The sequence below is a fragment of the Bufo bufo genome, chromosome 11, assembly GCF_905171765.1.
Source record: "Bufo bufo chromosome 11, aBufBuf1.1, whole genome shotgun sequence".
Taxonomy (NCBI): domain Eukaryota; kingdom Metazoa; phylum Chordata; class Amphibia; order Anura; family Bufonidae; genus Bufo; species Bufo bufo.
In genome coordinates, this window is record NC_053399.1 from 16,604,834 (window position 1) to 16,624,237 (window position 19,404).

Here is a 19,404-nt window from a genome sequence, read left to right on the forward strand (position 1 = left end):
GGGGGAGGCAAGGAGGACGGTTCAACAGGTTTGACATATCTCTACAACAACGACTTATGGAACACATTATAAATCTTCAAAGCCTGAGGGAGTTCAAGATGAAAGGCAACCGGATTAACAATGGCAATGATTTTATATGGACCAATAAACCTTGGACCCAACTTCCAAGAGGGTATTTTCAACTGAAATACTTAATGTTTCTTGTGGACAGCCACATAGAATCGCCCACTCTCAGGTCCGAACCATTTATACGTCTTTTGTCAGCCATATGTTTATACTTATTGCCCATTTTTTTAGATTATACTCCAGAGCTGCACTCACTATTCTGCTGGTGGAGTTACTGTGTACATCCATTACATTTCTTATCCTGTACTGATCCTGAGTTACATCCTATATTGTTACAATGTATTCACTTATTTCTGGTCAATGCAGTTTGATAAGGAAATTGCTACTTATTGCTAAGAATATCCCAGTTTCTTCAATGCATGTTTTGTGTTATGTAAGATGTTTTGAAAAACAGTAAGGATGTCTTATTTTTGACAAAAATAATGAAAAACTCTATAGAAAAGGGAAGGGAGGAGAAAAGGGAAAAGAAGCTGAAAGCAAGAATTATATTAATTCAAAAAGACACAATGAGAAGACAGAGCCGATATAGTTTGTGGCATTAACCACCCACCCTGCGTGTACAGCTAACTGCATCTGACGTTCCTTATGGTTTATTGTCAGGATTGTCACAATATATCAAAATATGTCCTGACATCTCCAACCAGTGAGAAATGGAGACTGATGCAGCCCTACATTTACTTCTGAAGACTGAAGATGAAGAAATTCCTGAAAGCTTTATAGTCCGTGCTATTGCACCTTTACCAAGTCTCCAATTTAGGAATAATCTTGGGTGATCTCAGAAGATTTTTACCTTTGAACTCCAAAGTGGAGTCATCCCACGATTTAACTCTCTCAGGATTGTAAATTTCCCTGGGATAGCCTTGAAATACACGGGCGAACGGGCGAACATATAGCGATATTCGCGCCCGCCATATTCTTTTACATTGTGAAGAACTTTACCCATGACATGTCCATCAGGTGGTACAGGACAGCCAATTGAGGCATTTCAGCACATGGACGTACCCCCTACCTTATAAATAGACCTGATCTGGCCGCCATTTTACATTCAGTCTTTTGCCAGTGTAGGGAGAGGTTGCAGTGTGGAGCAGGGACAGGCTGTTAGGGACACCAAACACTAGCTAATAGGGCCACAAAAGTCTTTTCAAGGACTGGTATAGGTGTGCTATCGATAGGTGTGACATACTGAGGGGTTCGAGCGAAAAAAGGTGATGACACTGGATAACCCTCTTGCCCAACAGCTGACCGCTGGCTTGTCAGAACTGCTAGCCCGCCAACTACTGCCATATAAACTGGTGAACTCGGAGGCCTTTAGAAAATTTGTGGCCATTGTAAAAAAAGCAATGGAAGGTCCCCGGAAGGAAAAATTTCTCCCAGAAGGGCATCTCAGAGCTATATGGCCACGTTCAGCAGCAAGTGAATGTATCTCTGGCACACAGTGTCGGTGCCAAGATACATCTGACCACAGATATGTGGTCTAGCAAACATGGGCAGGGAAGGTACATAAATTTAACTTTTACTGCACACAGTGTGGGTCCCAAGATACATCTGACCACAGACACGTGGTCTATCAAACACGGGCAGGGAAGGTACATAACTTTTACTGCCCCCAGGGTGAACCTTCTGACGGCTGTCAAGCATGCAACCCGTGGCACCCGTGTAGATTTGGTTCTTCTCCTCCTCCTAGTCCATCCTCAGTCTCCTGCTCGGGTGACTCCTCCTTTTCCGCTGCTACCGTCTCTTCCACCAAGCTCCCCAGAACCTATTCGATGTGCCAGGTGAAACGTTGCCATGCTGTGCTGCGTCTGCTGTGCCTGGAAGCCAAGAGCCACACTGGTCCTGCACTGCTTTCAGCTTTGCGTTCATATGCCGATCAGTGGCTAATCCCGCTCATTTTGACAGTTGGTAAAGTGGTGTGCGACAACCGTGCCAATCTGCTGAGCGCGCTGAAACAGGGCAAAATGACACATTTGCCGTGCATGGCACACGTCCTGAACTTAGTCGTGCAGTGATTCGTTGCCAAATACCCCGGGGTCCGCGGACGTCTTGCCGGCAGGCCAGGAAAATCTCTGGCCATTTTAGAAGATCTTACACGGCCATGGCTTGCCTTGCTGACATTCAGTGGCGACACCACATGCCCGTCAGATGTCTGATTTGTGACTGCCCGACACGCTGGAACTCCACCTTGTATATGCTTGATAGGCTGCTCCAGCAGAAACAAGCAGTTAACGACTACCTGTACGAACTCTGCAGCAGGACAGGTTCTGAGGAGCTTGTTTTTTTCCACCGCGCCAGTGGCTGCTCATGCGTGACTTCGGCTATTTGATGAGATCACCAAAATGGTCAGTCGCAGCCAGGGCGCCATCAGTGACATCGTACCTTACGCCTTCTTTTTGGAGAGTGCATTGCATTGTGTCATTGATCAAGCCATCGAGGAGCAGGAAGATGAGGAAGTCGCAATGCTGGATGAATTCCCAGCATAGCGACTCAACAACAGGAGTCTGAAGAGGAGTCAGAGGAGGATTGGGCCAGGGTGGAAGAGGAGCATGCTTTAAACTTTTCTGGGATCCCTGGTGTTGTCTGTGGCTAGGGGAGGAGAACGAGGGCGAAATTATCCTGGGTGATGAGCAGGAGCCAGGCCACTCCACCGCTTCCAGTTTAGTGCAAATGGGGGCCTTCATGCTCCAGTGTCTGAAGGGAGCCTGTATAAAAAGCATAAAGGGCAAGGACCAGTACTGGGTGGCAACGTACTTAGACCCCCGGTACAAACACAAAATGGCGGACGTTACCACCCTCACAGAGTGTTCTGTCCCCACATGAAGGCGATTGAAGGTGTAACTGATAATGACTTTGTGACTGGCCTACCTTCGTATCCAAGCAGTGGAGCAGACCGGACCGGCAGATGCTCAGGTTAGATGGATCCAGACGTAGACATGAGGATGCAATCAAACGTGGGTTTATTTGATCCAGAGCAGTGACATACGGTGATGCAATACAGGAATGCAGTAGATGCTGTCATGTGGATGTCTTTTCTGAGGCTAACTGCTGAGGTAACTGCTGAGGCAACTGCTGCGTTCCTGTATTGCATCACCGTATGTCACTGCTCTGGATCAAATAAACCCACGTTTGATTGCATCCTCATGTCTACGTCTGGATCCATCTAACCTGAGCATCTGCCGGTCCGGTCTGCTCCACTGCTTGGATACGAAGGTAGGCCAGTCACAAAGTCATTATCAGTTACACCTTCAATCGCCTTCATGTGGGGACAGAACAGTCAAAAACTGCCTTAAAGCCTTGTACCTCAGTCAATATCCGTCTGAATGTCCAATGCCCGGCTACAGGTTCCCTCAGAGCCCAGCGCCACACTCAGGAACCTCCCCTGCAACAGGCCCACTCCCAGCAAATCTGCCCAGCAACAGTGCATGTCCCATAAGCCTAAGGGGAAGCACGGCGTGTCCGCAGTAGATATACTCTCGCCTGGAAGTCCTCCACTACTTGCCAAGCCACTTTCTACATCCTATATTAACCCTTGCTCGCATGATATAAGAACTGTTCACGCACGCGGGGCCTCCCTTATACCAAAACCCCGCAATTCACTCAAAACACCTTGGGAAACTCATCGGGGTGCCTCATCTGAGCCGCACTGCAATTTTCAGCCCCCAATTCAAAAGTTTGATTTCTTAAAGAGACAGCGCACCTTAAATCAAAATGTCCGAAAAGGACCTTGTACAGTTCCCCAGCGATGAAACAAAGCAAATGCAACCTGATACTGATCATTATGAAGAGCTGGAGGTAGAACCCACACTTCCAGCAGACCAAGTCACGCGACCAAGGCGCTCTCTCAAACCAACTATAAAGGTCACGGAAAACTATCACACCAGGAAAGACGAGCTATGTGACAACCTGGAAGAGCTATGGGAACGAGTTTCCTCCCTCATATCAGGACTTAAGTCCTCCTCAGGCGATGCCACCAGCTTACAAGTTGCCGTCGGGCGGCTGAACGCAGCCCATGAAAGATACAAGAGACTGTCCACAAAGTATATAACCTTTCTAAAAGACTCTAATATTGAAGAAGCCCCGTCAGAATTGTGCAAGGCAGAATCAATAGACAGACAAAGAGACGCCATGGTGCTGGATGCTAAAGATAAAGTGGAACTCCGTATCTCTCATTTGCAAGAAACTAGATCACACAGATCGCATTCATCCAAACATTCCTCGCGGTCCTACAGATCATCATGCTCTAGAAGCTCCACCCTGAGCGAAAGATTACTAGAGGCCCGCATAAATGCAGAGCAATCCAAAGTGAGGCGTTCCTTCACCGAAAAAGAAGTCCTTGCGAGGGCAGAGGCACAGACGGCGGCCAAGAGGGCTGAAGCGGAGGCAGAAGCCAAGAGGGCTGAAGCGGAGGCAGAAGCCAAGAGGGCAGAAGCAGAGGCAGAAGCCAAGAGGGCAGAAGCAGAGGCTCGAATAAAGATCCTTGAATCAGAGAGGGAAGAGGAAATTGCATTAGCAAAAGTAAGACTACTTGAGCAAGCATTGAGCCAAGGCCTTGATTCAGTCTGCTTACCACCAGAGGAGATAGACGATCCAGCTGATCGCACCAGCGACTACATACTGAAACAGTTATCTGCACCACCCCCAGTGTGCAGTACTGTCCAAGCCAACAACACTGAAACCTCCAAGTCAGCTCTACCTGCAGGGCCAGTGACACCCACAGCACCCGAGCAATCCAATAACAGTCGCCCAGACGCGCTCTCTCAAGGGCAGTTATTACAGCAAGATGGCTACCAGGTGTTTCCTGGCCTACCTCCACAGCTCAAGCAGCAGTCATCAGAATCTACAGAGGCTAGACCACAGCTCAACCCTGCAGCAACATCATTCTACCCGGAAGCATCTCACCCTTTCACGCCACGCAGCCTATACGCCCCAGGGGCATCACAAGTTGTCATGGCAACAAGCAGTGAGAAATCAGATATGTCTGAGTTTGCCAGGTTTATGGTGAGCAGAGAGCTAATTAACACCAGTCTTTCAAAATTTGATGACCGTGCGGAGAGCTATAGAGCCTGGAAGGCAACCTTCAAAGCCGCCATCGCCAACCTCAACCTAACTGCAGAGCAGGAGCTTGACCTCTTGATCAACTGGCTGGGCCCAGGCTCCACAAATCGCATCAAGAGCCTTAGAACTGTCTATGTAGGACAAGCAGAAGCAGGTCTCGCTGCAGCCTGGCAGAGACTCGAACGCACCTTTGGCAGTGCAGAAGCAATAGAGAAGGCACTATTCAGGAGACTGCAGAACGTCCCCAAGATCAGTCTCAAGGATGTCCATAAGCTTCAGGATTTAAGTGATTTGCTCATGGAACTGGAGCTTGCCAAAAGAGACCCTCGTCTGTCCGGGCTGTGCTACCTCGATACAGCCCATGGGGTGAACCCAATTGTCGTGAAGTTACCATACAGCCTGCAAGAGAAGTGGGCGGCATCAGTCTCAAGGTACAAAAGAGTGCATGACGTCACTTTTCCCCCATTTATTCATTTCTGTAGATTCATCGATGAACAGTCCCAGATGAGGAATGACCCCAGCCTCGACTTCCTGGAGTTCAATACTACAGCTTCAGTGACACCATCATCAAGGTATGAAAGTATTGTGCATAAACACAGAGACTTTAAGAGCAGCGTGAATGTTAGAAAGACTAACCTACCATCATCTGCAGTACCCACTGGTAGACAGTACACTACCTCATCAGGAGACAAGGCCTTCAATCGTGAATGTCCCATTCATAAAAAACCACACTCACTGAACAAATGCAGAGGATTTAGATCCAAAACCATACAGGAGCGCAAGAAAGTCCTCACCGAGCTTGGGGTATGCTTCAGGTGCTGCGCTTCATTGGAGCACATGGCTAAGGACTGCAAATCCATTATCAAGTGTGAGGAGTGTCATAGTGATAGACATGCCTCAGCTATGCACCCAACTCCACTCACAAGGGATTCACCTGCTGCCGTCACCACCAGTCCTGCTCCAAGTCATGGCGGGGAGCCCCAGAACCACGCTAACACAGCCACTGCTGTTTCCTGCTCATGCTCGGACGTATGTGGGGAGGGCCAGAGTGAGAAATGTTGTGCCCGCATATGCCTAATCAAGGTCTACCCGGAGGGGCTACCAGAAAAGGCAGTAAAAATGTATGCCATCATTGACGACCAAAGCAACCGCTCCCTAGCAGGACCTAAATTCTTTAAAGCCTTTGGAATAAAGGGACCGTCAGAACCCTACATCTTAAACACCTGCTCGGGTCGCATAGAGACTAGCGGCAGGAGGGCACAAGGATTCATCTCTTGTTCCGTCAGTGGAAATACAGAAATACCTCTACCGACGCTGATCGAATGCGATCAAATACCCAACCATAGGGATGAAATTCCTACCCCGGAAGCTGCATTTCACCATCCACACCTAAGGCACCTAGCCAACGTTATCCCACCTATGGACAACAACGCCGAGATTCTACTCCTGCTTGGCAGAGACAATCTAAGGGTACACAAGGTGCGTCAACAGTGTAATGGTCCCGACTATGCACCATACGCCCAGAGACTGGACTTGGGATGGGTAGTCATAGGAAATGTATGTTTGGATCAGCCAAAAATCCACTCATTCAAAACGTACGTGCGTGGAGATGGACGCACAACTTGCATTAAGCCTTGCCCTCATCACTATGAGGTGAAAGAGAAGCCTCCAGACCTCATACAACCACCTGACGACATTCCTCCCTTTGCCGACAACTTGGGAAGATTAGTCTTTCACACAAGCAAGGACGATGATAAAGTAGCTTTGTCAGTAGAGGACAGAGAATTTATCAAGATAATGGACAATGAGTTCCTTAAAGACGAAACCAATCACTGGGTTTCTCCATTACCCTTCCGAGCTACCAGGGTGAGACTCCCGAACAATAGGGAACAAGCTCTGTCTAGATTTAACTCTCTTCAGCGTACCATGAACAGCAAGCCTGAGATGAGAGAACACATCGTTGCCTTTATCGACAAAATATTTCGCAACAACCATGCAGAACCAGCTCCATCCTTAGGGAAGAACGACGAGTGCTGGTACTTGCCTTCATTTGGAGTGTATCACCCACGGAAACCTAATCAAATTAGGGTCGTTTTCGACTCAAGTGCCAAACATCAAGGTGTATCTCTTAATGATGTCCTTCTCACAGGTCCTAATCTGACGAATAACCTAGTTGGAGTGCTGATGAGGTTCAGAAAAGAGCTCGTTGCCATCACCACCGACATTGAACAGATGTTCCACTGTTTCGTAGTCAGAGAGGACCACCGGAATTTCCTCAGGTTTCTGTGGTACAAGAATAACGACACCAACGCAGAGATGGCAGAATATCGTATGAGGGTACACGTATTTGGAAACAGCCCTTCACCTGCCGTGGCAACTTACGGCCTTCGGCGAACTGCCTTAGAGGGAGAATCCGAGTACGGTAAAGACGCCAGAGACTTTGTAGAAAAGGACTTCTACGTAGACGATGGACTCAAATCACTACCGACTGAAGAAGCGGCTATCGATCTGCTCAAAAGGACTCAAAGTATGTTGTACCAAGCTAAACTTAGACTACACAAAATTGCTTCAAACAGCCTGGCCGTTATGAGGGCCTTCGAATCAGGCGATCATGCACCAGGATTCAAGGACATTAACTTGGGACTGGACAGTCCACCTGTGCAGAGGAGCTTGGGCCTCAGATGGGATCTCTCGGCTGACTCCTTCGGTTTTCAGATAAGTTGTGCAGACAAGCCATTCACAAAACGAGGCGTCCTATCAGTGGTAAACAGCCTATTTGATCCGCTGGGATTTGTAGCGCCCATCACCATACAAGGTAAATCTCTACTGAGACAGTTTTCTGAAACAGTCAAGGATTGGGATACCCCACTTCCCTCCGAGAAAGAGCAAAAATGGGAAGCCTGGAAGCGATCCTTGTGTGCCTTGGATGAGATCCACATCCCGAGATGCTATATTAAAACTTCACTTTCCTCTAGCATAAAGAAAGAACTCCACGTGTTCTCGGACGCCTCCACGGAGGCCATCGCAGCGGTTGCCTATCTGAAAGTGACAGAACCTAACAACCAAAACCACATTGGATTCGTCTTTGGTAAGGCTAAGTTAGCCCCCAAGCCCGATCATACTATTCCCAGACTGGAACTTTGTGGGACTGTGTTGGCAGTTGAGATTGCGGATTTCATACAACAAGAACTGGGTGTCGACATAGCTGAAGTCCAGTATTACACCGACAGTAAGGTCGTTTTAGGTTACATCCACAATCGGACCAAGCGATTCTATGTGTACGTTAGTAACCGCATAGAGAGAATCAGGAGGTCCTCCAAACCTGAACAATGGCACTACGTACCATCCGAACTTAATCCAGCAGATCACGCCACTAGGCCTATGTCTATAGGTTCCTTTATTAACTCTACTTGGCTTACAGGTCCAGAGTTTCTGCTTGAAGAGGCGGACGAATGTGTACAGGAAGTTTTCAGCATCCAGGATCCGGATAATGATCCAGAAATCCGCGCTGAAGTTAGTGCATTAGTCACTGGAACAAAGCAAACCGCCAGCTTCGGTTGTCAGCGCTTTGAACGTTTCTCCAGCTGGATGAGACTCGTCAGAACTATTGCAAGGTTAGTGCACATTGCAAGATGTTATCATAATACTCACCAAGATAAAGATTGTCATGGTTGGCATGCCTGTCATAAACCCTTCTCTGCTGAGGACATCTCTCATAGTGAGTACCTCATATTACGTCACGTCCAGCAGGAAAATTTCAACATAGAATGGAAGTGCTTGTACAACAAACAGCAGATTCCTTTAAAAAGCCCTCTTGCCAACTTAAATCCAGTTATCGACAGTTTTGGCTTGCTAAGAGTTGGTGGTCGTTTGAATCAAGCCCACCTGGGAATTGCAGCACAAAATCCTCTCATCATTCCCAGCAAACATCATATCACCGTCTTGCTAATCCGACACTACCACGAAAGGGCCGAACACCAAGGCAGGCAAATTACTGAGGGCAAAATACGGTCTGCTGGCCTTTGGATTATAGGTATGAAAAAACGCGTGGCCCAAGTATTGCATGAATGTGTGCACTGTCGTAAAGCAAGAGGAAAACAACTACATCAACAAATGGCCGACTTGCCTGCGGACAGACTATGTACAGAGCCGCCTTTCACCTATGTTGGCCTAGATGTCTTTGGGCCATGGATGGTATCCGCACGCAGGACTCGCGGCGGTCACGCAAACAGTAAGCGTTGGGCTGTACTATTTACTTGCATGAGTGTGCGAGCAGTTCACATAGAGGTGATAGAATCTATGGACACATCCAGCCTTATCAATGCCTTAAGACGGTTCTTCGCAATCAGAGGACCAGTAAAACAATTGAGGTCTGACCAGGGAAGCAACTTCATCGGAGCTTGTAGAGAACTTAACATCGACACCAAGTCCATTCAAGATCAGTTGGCGGAAAAAGGTTGCACCTGGATTTTCAATCCTCCTCATAGTTCCCACATGGGGGGCTCCTGGGAGAGAATGATCGGCGTCTCGCGCAACATCTTAAATTCTATGCTGATGGATGTAAACTCGTCAAGACTCACACATGAGACTCTAGTCACCCTTCTTGCCGAAGTTTCGGCTATTATCAACTCAAGACCCCTTGTGCCAGTGTCTATGGATCCTGAAACACCTGCCATACTGACTCCGGCTATTCTACTTACCCAAAAGACTGAGAGTACGCTAACACCTAGTGGAGAATTTACTCATGCTAACATCTACCAAAAACACTGGAAACGTGTACAATATCTAGCAGATTACTTCTGGAACAGGTGGCGAAAGGAGTACCTCAGTATTCTTCAAGGAAGAAGAAAATGGCAACACAACAAACCAAACTTGAAGGAAGGGGACCTTGTATTGATGAAAGAGCAACAAACCGAAAGGATTGACTGGCCTATCGGACTAATTTCAAGGGTTTTCCCTAGCAAGGATGGCAAGGTCCGGAAGGTGGAGTTGAAGATCTTCAGGAAAGGCGAGCTTAAAACGTTCTCAAGACCAATCAACGAACTCATTTTAATATTACCCGTCGAGAACGTCCCTGCAGGGTGAACAGGACTAATCTATGTTTGCATTCTAACATGTTTTCTTTTACAGGTTGTTTATATTTTATGGACATTCGTCATAGTGAAATCCCCAAAGTGAATTTCAGACGGGGAGTGTGCTGTTCCTTTCATATTGAATTTCTGCACTGTATTATTTCTTGTTTTTACCTATGTTGTTTAAATCTATTGTTCTCTGCTGCCATCTGCTGGCCGGAATTTGTATGCTGCACGCTTCGTTCGTTGTCTATAAAGTTTTCTCTGGGCGTGGTTTTAGCAGCCTTGGGCCTGGTCACTTCCTGTAGCCTTTTTCAGTGCTGCATTCCTTTGTGACTGGAGACACACACCTCGGCTTGTGAAGGCATCAGTTTTTGACCAGCAGTTGCCTCAGCAGTTAGCCTCAGGAAAGACATCTACATCACAGCATCTACTGTATTCCTGTATTGCATCACTGTATGTCACTGCTCTGGATCAAATAAACCCACGTTTGATTGCATCCTCGTGTCTACGTCTGGATCCATCTAACCTGAGCATCTGCCGGTCCGGTCTGCTCCACTGCTTGGATACGAAGGTAGGCCAGTCACAAAGTCATTATCAGTTACACCTTCAATCGCCTTCATGTGGGGACAGAACACAGAGGGCTGTCAGAATGCAGCACTTCCAGGCCTTGCTTCGAGAAATGCTGCATTCTGCTTTTGCAGGCGCTGACAGAGAAATTTCCACTCACAGAGAAACAGTTGTGGGTACCAATCCAACAGCGCATGCAAGAAGATGGCGGTTTGAAGAAGTGTTGGTGACTTTGGATATGAGATCATTCTTGCAACCAACCCATCGACAGCCATCCTCCGGATCCAGCCTCAGGGAACGCCTAGACCAACAGCTGTCCGACTTCATCGGGTTAATGGCCGATGTGGACGCTCTGAGAAGCAATGAACCCCTGCACTACTGGATGTGCAGGCTTGACCTGTCGCCAGAGCTGGCACAATTTGCCATGGAACTGTTGTCTTGCCCCTCGTCCGGTGTCCTGTCCAAAAGGACGTTCAGCGCAGCAGGGGGGATCGTGACCGATAAGCACACTCGCCTAGCTCACGACAGTGTGGACTACCTCACATTTCTAACAATGAATGAGGTATGGATCTCGGAGGAATTCAACACATGTGACGAGTCGACCACGTTTGATTGAATTTCCTCATGCCAGCCCACAAATATCCGCCACCACCCAGAACAAATCATGGTCCCTGTCTTAGGTAAATACAGCGGCATAAAAGCCTTTTATGTCCGTTGAATGCCTAATTTTTTGGGGCCGACAGTTACATATTTATCCTGTGACCACCTAACGTACCTCCAGCCACAGAATCCAAAGTTCTTTGCTGTCAGGTGAATGCCTATTGGCTAATTTTTGGGGCTTGCACTGGCCGACAGTTACATTTTTTTAATCTCTAGCAACATAATCACACCCTTGTCTCATTCCTCTGCCTCTCATTATGGTGGCGTATGAACCGCATTCACCATAAGGACTTTCTAATGTCACAGGGTCATGTGACTGTGCACCCCACCATGTACTGTGCCCCTCACCTCGTACTGTGCCCTCTTATACCCTGCATTGTGCCCTATTACCACACCCTGTGCAGTGCCCCTAGTTATTCCCTGTACTGTGCCCTCTTATACCCTTTTATCTGGTCACTGTATGGCAGTGTTATCCGGTCACTGTACAGAGGTATTATCCGGTCAATGTATGGCGGTGGTATCCAATATCTGGATGGCCATAACTTTATCCCTTTTTTTAGACCTGGCATGAGCGGGAAAAATATGCAGATTGCGGTGCTAAGGAACTTTGCGCCACAATCTGTGTCAGAAATATGCCTAAGGCTACTTTCACACTAGTGGCAGGACGGATCCGACAGACTGTTCACCTTGTGGGATCCGTCCTGCCGCTATTTCATCGTGCTGCCGAACTGCCGCTCCGTCCCCATTGACTATAATAGGGACGGGGGCGGAGCTCCGGCGCAGCACGTCAGGGCACTTTTAGTCCGGCGGCCTTTCGCCGTGTACTGCCGTGCTGCGCCGGAGCTCCGCCCCCATAGCGGCAGGACGGATCCCACAGGGTGTACAGCCTGTAGGATCCGTCCTGTCGCTAGTGTAAAAGTACCCTAACATAGACGTATTTCTATATAATAAATGATCACCTAATTGTATTATTATTCGGGGGTAGGGCTAATATCCTTATATTATATAGATTCTAGTGTATTATACTGTGCCCTGTATTTCCCAGTAGAAAATAATCCTTGGGAAACACAGTCCTCATCCCTGACCACGAGGACGAGGTAGCGTTCTGTCAGTACATGGCGGTCTTCCCTCTCCGCCACGCTGCTTCGCTGTGTACTGGTGCTTATTCTGACACTAGGGCTGGGTTCACATCCTATTTTTGCCATCCATTTAATGCATACCAAAAATGTATGAGTTAACAGATGCTTTAGACTGATGCCGTACAGTGTCGTCCATTCAGCATACAGTGCCATGGTAGAAAAATAATTTAGATTAACGTATGCATTTTTTTAATGGACTCTGCATGATACAAAAACGTGGAGTGCTGCACATTTGTATACATCAAACTGATAGGAAATAAAAAATTTCTTGGCTTCAGCAGGGAACATTTTTGAGAGTTTCCCTTTGAGACGCATAAAAATGGCCCCTGATTAAAATACATATTTTTTGTGGAAATTTTTGCCAATAATCCCGCTCTGGTATATCACTGTCCATTTTGAGGGACTATTTGTGTACTTCTAGTAAGTGTTTGCTGGCTGCAAATATGAGCTGAAGGTTTTTCAGGTTTGCATGTCATTAAAGTGAATGGGGCCCACCGCGAACTTGTGGTTCGTAAACATTTGATCACATTCGCGCGATCGCGTTCGCGAACCGTCCCGGCCGATGTTCGTCCATCACTAACACTGAGGCTTTCAAGGGGAACATGTCAGTGAACATGATTCCTTAAAGTAAGCCAACCTACGTGAACACAGCATGATCGGTTGTGTCTCCCTTCCTTGATCGGGTGATCAGTCTTCGATGACCTGAATAGATACCTTGGATCTGTGTACAATCACTACTATGGTTCTGCAAAGGGCCCCAGGGCTGCCTGTACACTCAGCCTTGCCATGTGTTGCTCTAATAGCAGTCATCGAGGCACAGATCACAATATATTGGCACGCAGGAGGATACTAAGATATTGTAAGTGTAAAATAATGATGTGGGATTGTAACCTCTTGATGGTTTTATAACATGTAATTAAAGTATAATGAAAAAGAGATAAAAGAAAAATAAAATAAAGTAATAAAATAATAAAAAGTAATACAATTATAATAAAATAAATCATGAAACTGTCAAATAAAAAATTCCATCCCAATAGAGGTCTATGGGAATCAAAACGGATCCATCTGAGTCCCGTTATGCTTTCCCATAGTCTTCTATTAGGACGGAGAGCAAACGGAATGCCTATTAAAGGCTTCCGTTTTGCATTCTGTCTAGGCATTCCGTTATTTTCCGTTATAACCATGTTATAACGGAAAGCCATAACGGAATCCCTAACGCTAGTGTGAACCCACCCTTAGACACATCCAAACAGCAGCAAAAAGTAATACAGTGTCTCTTACTTAAATCAAGATCTTGTCAAATAAAATAATAATAAATAAAAAAAGTTATGGCTGCTGAAAGGCAGAGAGGCAAATACTAAAAAAATGTAGCCTGTCCTTAAAGAGGTTGTAAATATATCCAAGACCTATCATTAGTGTTGAGCGAACTTGTAATTTGCTAATTCGGAGTTTGGGTTATCTAAGAATTCCGTTACCAAGGACCACATCGCAATTCTATGACGGAAGCCTACAAGAGGCATTCCGTATTGCATTCTGTCATAATAGAAGTCTATGCTGGCAAGTTCGCTCAACACTACCTATCATCAATACCAGATCAATGGGGGGTCTGGGTCTCTGCACCCCCATCAGCTTTTAACTGGAAATAACACAGCAGATGGAGCTAGAAATGGACAGCTCTGTACACCGCATAGTGGACAGACTGGGGTAGTGCAGCTCAGGTCCCATTCATTTGAGTGACGATACCAAGTGTCAGAACTCCACTGATCCTGAGGCTAGGTCATCATATCTAGAACGTGAACGACCCCTTCAAGGCCCTATCAGGCCTGGCCATTAAGGTGTTAAAGGTGTTACAGGATTTGGCAGACCAAAAATCAGCACCATAGGCTGTGTGTGTGTCTGGTATCGCATTGTTACTCCAGTAAAGAGAATGGGACTGAGGGGCAATGAAAGAAACAGCCCATGGACATGTTTTTCTAATTCTGGAAAGAGCCAAGACTGTACCACCCACCGTACCTATTGACTGTTTGGCATTTGTCAGGGCTTTTAGTGGGAACAACTGCTAGAATAACCCTATAAGGGGACCATGCTTTTAACAGATGTCATCATGAAAGAATCCCTTTAATTCAAAGAACATATACTGTGCATAGATTTCACTATAGACTTCATAGATATTCCACCCCACCACAATGGCCACAACACAACCGCAAGATCCTGCAGCCAGAGGCAGCTAATGCTGATACACTATGCTAATATGAGCAGCACAATAAGTTAAAACCAAACCACATCATGTATAAATTATTGGCAGCTGCTCGGGCTTTTAACCTTCAATATACAAGTGGCTGGTTTTGCTGCTAATATCTCATACATTTTTGATGCTTTCGCACTGGAAGTAAACAATGGCGAGTGTTCGGTGTTTGTTTCCTCGGTAAAACAGCTAAAATGATCTGGTTAAGCTATTCAGAGATAACATCGCAATTAAGATTGTACGTGTGTCTCGGAGGCTGCAGGAGAACTCTGGACTAGAAGATGTTACTCTAAGTTGCCTTCAAGGACTTTGTTAGGAACACAAAGGATATAAAAGAAAATACATTTCCTGGAGAGAGAGGAAATAGTGTCCAAGAGAAAGGCCCAGGAGAGGAGAAGCTTCAGAATGTGCCTTGTGCAGCAGCACGGTGACGTCATGTGTCACATGCAGGGTGCAAACGCCATCAAACTGGAGGGAGAGGCAGAAAATGTGGTTGGAAATATCTTTCCACCATCTACAGGAGGCAGCATGGAGGATATTCAGTGACAACAGTGGGATACACAGGGCTATACAGATTTGCAGTTGTCAACTTGTGTATCCCTGAGTGGTAAAATATTAGGAATATCGGTGAGAAATGAAAATTAAATTACACAGGAAACTATGAATTTTCTACAGTCTGTGCATGATTAAAAAACATAGCTTCTTCCTTCAGAAACTGCGTCATACCTGTTTTTGGATTGTGGGTGGGATTGTAGACCACCTCCATTCACGTCAATTGAGCTGAGCTGCCACAAGGACAAATGTGGCTAGGCACAATATCCGCAGTGTACATATTGCGTAACGGCATTTTTTTTTAATACTAATCTACGCTCTAACTCTGCCCAATGCATAACTACGCTCACCCAATCCCACCCAATTCCCTTAGGGTCATGGGTGAGTAGATTAACGCATAACCTTTAATTATATCCTTACGAATGGTTTTACACCTGTTTTAGGTATATGGTGCTTTCACAGTAGTTATGCCCATATTAAGCCCCATCACAGTAGCTATGTCCACATTGTGCCCCATCACAGAAGCTATGCTCTCATTGTGCTCTGTCACATTGTGCCCTGTGGCAGTAGTAATGCCCACTCTGCGCCCTCCTCTCAGTAGTTATGCCCACATTGTGCCTTGTCACAGTAGTAATGCCCAAATAGTGCCTTGTCATAGTAGTTATGTCCACATTGCGCCCCCTCACAGTAGTTATGTTCACATTGTACAGTAGCAATGTCCACATTGTGCCCTATCACAGTAGTAATGCCCACTCTATGCCCTCCTCACAGTAGTAATGCCCACTCTGTGCCATCCTCACAGTAGTTATGCCCAAATGTGCTCCCTTGATAGTAGTAATACACACATGTGCCCTCCTCACAGTAGAAATGCCCACATTGTGCTTCCTCACAGTAGTAACGCCCACATTGTGCCCCATCACAGTAGTAATCCTCACATTGTGCCCTATCACAGTAGTAATGCCCACTCTATGCCCTCCTCACAGTAGTAATGCCCACTCTGTGCCATCCTCACAGTAGTTATGCCCAAATGTGCTCCCTTGATAGTAGTAATACACACATGTGCCCTCCTCACAGTAGAAATGCCCACATTGTGCTTCCTCACAGTAGTAACGCCCACATTGTGCCCCATCACAGTAGTAATCCTCACATTGTGCCCTATCACAGTAGTAATGCCCACTCTGTGCCCACCTCACAGTAGTTGTGTCCACATTTTTCACCTATTACAGTAGTTATGCCCACATTGTGCTTCCTCACAGTAGTAATGCCCACAGGTGCTCCCTTGATAGTAGCAATACCCACATGTGCCCTCCTCACAGTAGTAATACCTTCATTGTTGCCTCTCACAGTAGCAGTGCCACATTTTGTCCCTCTCAGTAGTGCCCCTTCCATTAATAAAGTAAAAAGAAAAACACGGAATACTCACCTGTTTCCCTGAAAATCGGGCACATCGCGCTGCTGGGCTGTGTAGGATGTGCAATGTGTGGCCTACTGGGGAGCGCCACAGTTGAGCTGATCAGTAAAGATGAGTGAAGTTTTGAAAACTTCAATTTGCCAGCTTAGTCAAGAAATTCACTTTGTTACCAGTTACTTTGACGCAAATTGCTTTTCATTGTATGGCGAGGACGCAATGATAGGGAATGGCGATTGCGTCATCCACGTTTTTTAACCACTCAGGTGCCGTGTTCAACGCTGATCGCGGTATCTGAGACTCACATTCAGGTACTCAAGGGTTAATTAGAGGTTAAAAAAAAATGATACTCACCTCATCCACTTGATCATGGAGAGGCCGCCCACTTGTGTCTTGATTGAAGATAACCTGCCAAAGGATTTGCAGCGAGTGTGATGACATCACCACTTGATCATGCTGGCCGGAGCGGTGACGTCATTACTGATTTTATGGCAGGTTTTCTTCAGTCAAGACAGAAACAGATGGCCTCTCTGCAATCAAGTGGATGAGGTGAGCATATTTTTTTAATTTTAAGCCACCGTTTTAGGAAAAATTGATTTGTTACCACGAAGCGTAAGGAAATTTGGATTCGCGACAATTTGAATTTTTCCTAAACTTTGGACCAAATTCCACTTCTGATGCTTCGATTTGCTCAACACTACTAAACAGTGAAGCAGGAAGTGGATGGTTTCCAGCTTCACCATCTAAATCAACTGCCTGGACACCCCCTCAAACCTCTGCGCCTAGGACACATGTCCTGCTTGACCTCTCCTCCCACCCCCCCTTTCCTTTGCAACACCCCTGCTTTCTATTTCTGGAAACCACTTTAAGACTGTACAGCTATTTCTTTAAGCAATAGTCTGCGTTTCAGGTCTACTCTACTCTTAATGTTTCATTTTGCCTAAGCAGAGAAATCGAATATGAAGGAAGCTGCCAAGAATTCCCCGGCGCTTATGTATTTTATTCTTTAATTACAGGGCAAAATTTTAAATTCTTTCATTTAAAAGTAAATTTACTTTCAAAACGAAAAACATTCTGTTTTTTTAGGGCTAATTCTTGACTATTGGCTTTGAGATGAAAGAGCAGATTCAACAAAATATCTGTATAAGACACACATTACTCTAATATCACTGGAATCTGGAATGATGATGCCAGCAGTAAAAATGTAAAATCAATGGTAAAAAAAAATATTATTTTAATTATTATTATTATTATTTTTATTTTATTTTTTACAAGCCTATTTCCAAAAAATGTTGAGGCACTATCTAAAATGTAAATAAAAATGAGTTGCAAATATCATTGACCCATATTTTATTCACAGTACAACACAGAACACATATCAGATGTTGAAAGTGAGAAATTTTACCATTACATGAAAAAGAAAATACTAATTTAGAACTTGATGGCAGCAACACATCTCAAAAAAGCTGGGATGAGGCATTAAAAGGTTGGAAGAGTACAGTCAGAGATGTAGTTTGCAGAGCATCTTAGTCAGGCAGAATCTCTCAGATGTAAATATGGGCAGAGCTTCACCAATCTGCGGAAAGCTGTGTCTAAAAATTATAAAAATAAAATTGTCAAGACTTTGAATATCCCGCCATCTACAGTACCGAATATCATCAAAAGATTTAGAGAATCTGTAGAAATCCATGTACGCAAGTGACAAGGCTGATGGTCAATATTGGAGGCTCATACTCTATGGGCCCTCAGACGGCACGGTGTTAAAAACAGGCATGATTCTGCACTGGAAATAACTGCATGGGCTCAGGAACACTTCCAGAAATCATTTTCTGTGACCACAGTTCATGTGCAATCCACAAATGTAAGGTAAAGCTGTATAATGCAAAGAAGAAGCCATATGTTATGTTTATTGAAAATCAACTGAGGCAAAGTGGAAAACTGTTTGGTGGTCAGATGAATCAAAATTTGAAATTCTATTTTGGAAACCATGGATGTCCTGTCCTGTGGACCCAAGAGGAGAGGGACCATCCAGCTTGTTATAAGCGCACAGTTCAAATACCTGCATTTCTGATGGTATAGGGCTGCATTAGAGCCTATGGTGTGGGCAGTTTAAACATCTTGAAAGACACTATCAATGCTGAACAGTATATTGAGGTCATAGAACAGCAGATCATCCCATCCAGACAACATCAGTTTCAGGAAAGACCTTGCATATTTTCGCAAGACAATGCTAAACCACATATTGCATCCACCGTGGTCGCATGGATTTGTAGAAGAAGAGCCTAGGTGCTAGACTGGCCGCCTGCAGTCCTGACCTTTCATCAATAGGAAACATGAAAAAAAAATCTGGCAAAGAAGACCCAGGACTGTTGAGCAGCTAGAATAGTAACATAGTAACATAGTAACATAGTTTGTAAGGCTGAAAAAAGACATATGTCCATCAAGTTCAGCCTGTTATTCCAGAGGAAGGCAAAAAAAACAACAACTGTGAGGTAGAACCCAATTTTCCTCACTTTAGGGGAAAAAAATCTAAATAACTCCCTGTATCAGTGACCCCTCTCTAGTAGCTATAGCCTGTAA